Source organism: Alligator sinensis, unplaced genomic scaffold (assembly GCF_000455745.1).
Source record: "Alligator sinensis unplaced genomic scaffold, ASM45574v1 scaffold174_1, whole genome shotgun sequence".
Lineage (NCBI taxonomy): Eukaryota > Metazoa > Chordata > Crocodylia > Alligatoridae > Alligator > Alligator sinensis.
Window position 1 is genome coordinate 994,536 of NW_005842516.1, and position 3,274 is coordinate 997,809.

Sequence of the window (3,274 nt, forward strand, 5' to 3'; positions counted from 1 at the left end):
GTGACTTTTTTTTTTCAAAGAGCATGCTACTGACACAGGCAGTTTATGGCCCATTATAAACCGTAGAACCTTTTCTGTAGTATTGCACCTTAATCAGTCATTCCCCAATCTGTATTTGTGCCTGCAATTGGTCTGTCTTAAGTGCAGGATTTGGTATTTGTCCTTACTGAATTTCATTTGATTAATTTTGTACCATTTTTCTCATTTTTCAAGGTCCTTTCAAGGCTTTTCATTTTGGCCAAAGTTTCTGCTAATCTATCCAGGAGGGTGCCATCATCAGATTTGCTAATTGTGAACTAGATTCTGTCTTCCAAATCATTACTGAAGACTTTAAACAGAACTGGACACAGGACAAATTAAGCAACTCCACTCAATACTTCCACCTAAGTAAACATTGAGACATTGATGGCTATTCCATGAGCATAATGATCCAAACCGTTATATATCCACCTTGCACTACTTCTGTTTAGATTATATTTATTTACTTTATTAATGAGAATGTTATGGGAAACAGTGTCAAAAGCCTTGCTAAAGGCAAGTAATATTACAATCACTGCTCTCCCCCCATCCACAAAGGCTGCCACCTAGTACTAAAATGAAATCAAGATGGTCCATCATAACATGCTCCGGTTCTAGGTATCTTGCCAACAGATTAATGTGTTTGCTCTGTGACCCTTTTTAAGTGCTATTTATTAAGATTTTCAAGCAGTATTTGTTAACATAATTGCAAGCTACAATCTGGAAAAAAAAGTCTCATTGATGAAAGACCTAGTTAAATAATAGATTCAAAAATGGATAAGAGACAGAAGACAAGAAAGAAGGATTCAGAGGAAATTTTCACCAGGGTGAAATGTTACCAGTATTGTTAACAATGTCCCATGCTACTAGTTACCTAATATATATATTAAAAAATGTTTCCATACAAGAATTTGTGTAATATGTGATCCAGACAAAACAGTCAGTGGGGACATTACAAATTTTGCATACAGTACATAATGACTAAGGTTAAGTTCTGCATATCTAACTAAGCTTGGTGAACAGGTGATAGGATGTCATATAGAATCATAGAACTGTAGAAAAATGAGGGTTGGAAGGGACCTCAGGCACTCATCTAGTCCAATCCCCTACTCAAAGCAGGACCATCTCCAACTAGATCATCCCAGCCAAGGATTTGTCTAGATGGGTCTTAAAAACCTCCAAGGATGAAGAGTCCACATGGAGATCAATGTTGAATACTGCAAGATATGCAAAATGAAAGAAAAAAAATGAATTTCTTAAGGATTTTATTGGGTTCTAATTTAACCATATCAATTTATGCAAAAAAATATTGTGGACAATGAAATATAGACCCCACTGAGTATGCAAAATTGATTTTCAAAAATGATAATTACTTTAAGGAGAAATAATTTCTTGTTATATCTTTTATTGGATTGACTCTACAGTTGGAAGAGATGTTGGAAAATTTGGGGGCATAAACTGCTCAGATAAGCTGAAAAATGACCAAACCTGGTAGAACATTTCTACTAACTATACAGTTATTTCAGTAAAAATATCATGAAAAAAATCTTGTATTTCTCACATGTCTTTATTTGTCAAAAATCACTTTTAAAACTTGCCACAAGTATTTAGTTATTATTCATGGCTTATTATTTATTATTTTTATTGTTCATCTTTTTTTTTTTCTGAGGAAAAATCCCAAAAAGATAAGTAACAATAAACAAAAGAATTATTGAGAAGCAACAAGAATGAACAGAACAGGTGGACAGAATGTTTTCCAAAAGTCAGAAAAACTGAGAGGTGGTATTCTCAGGATAAGCTATAAAAGCTTTAAATGGTTGTGGGGTGGGGGGAGGAAATCAGTGTAACTTTTCTTTCTTTTTCATGCCTACAGAAGTAGTTTTTCCAAATTTTCATTCCTATAAATTCAAATAATCTATGACATTTATTTCAAACATCTCTGACTAGAAGGAATACAGACCTACATCCCTCAGGACAGAGGAAAGCAATCTATAGGTGAGGGAAAGAATTCCAATATTCGACATACTTACAATATTTCTATGAGTCGTTCGGCTTCTAAGAGGTTGTTTGATGGTTTAGCTGAAGAAGTTGTATGTACAGGGCCAATGTAGGACACAAAAAGATGAGCTTTGGAAGGTAACTATGATTAATCTAAATCACAAAGCCTTACCTTGAACAATTTAAATTAAGGGGTTAAAATAGGTCAAATATGTATCCATTATTATGATTTTATTTTTATAATGCTTTCCCAAATATTGAATCATCTTCTCTTCTGGTCTGATATATCTTGAAGTTTCCAGTAGTATTTCACTCGAAGCTCATTTCTCTTGGTGCCTAATTAATGTGTGGTCTCTTCAGGGATGGGAGTGAGGGAGTGAGGTCACAGGTTATATTTTGCATTACCATAAAGGAAAGGATTACATTTTGTTAACTGGACAATGGAATTGTTCTTTATAAAATAAGCACTAACCCTTAACCCTTTGTTGGGCTAGAAATTTTATTCAGATTTAGATCAGATCCTGAACACATCACATCATACTGTTGATCAATAAACTAGAATAGGTTCAGTCTGCCTGTGGCTAGGATTTGGGAAAGATTAAATAAAAAGACTGGGATTTTCAAATGATATTAAGTGAAGGAGTTTCTTGGTGCTAATGAAATATTACTGAAACTCGAGAATATAGTTGCCAAAGACTTAATGGTTAGATCCACAAAAGAAGCTTACTGCAGAATCATCATTGCTGAAGAGAGGTGCAAGAGTAATTTATGGACCTACTCATCTATATGTGATTCTGCTTCCCTTTTTTTCCTTCACACACATAAGTGCACTGTGTAGCTCCACTTAATCCAGGTAAACTGCATGAATGGTCACTGGACATTGATCTATCTCTGGAAGAATTCAGTGGCTCTTTAGACCCCAGAACAATACTAACCCTCTCCTGTGGGTATCCAGAACCTACTGAGGTACAAAACCTACCCAGATACTGCCATTTGGGCACACAAAAGGAAATAGGATTATACCAAAGATGCCTGAATACCATCTGCATTCTAATTAAATGCATATGGACCCCATAAATCTAGTCCAAATCCAAAATGTAGATGGAAAGTATCCCATAGTGATCACTTAACACTGAAACCACCTAAATTCCAGCTGCTGGGCATGTGCATGATCCCCTAAATCCTCTTAAATCAGTTCCTACAGGACTGCCTTAATTAACAGGAACTAGTGTCTCTCTCCAGCTCACTACACCCCTTG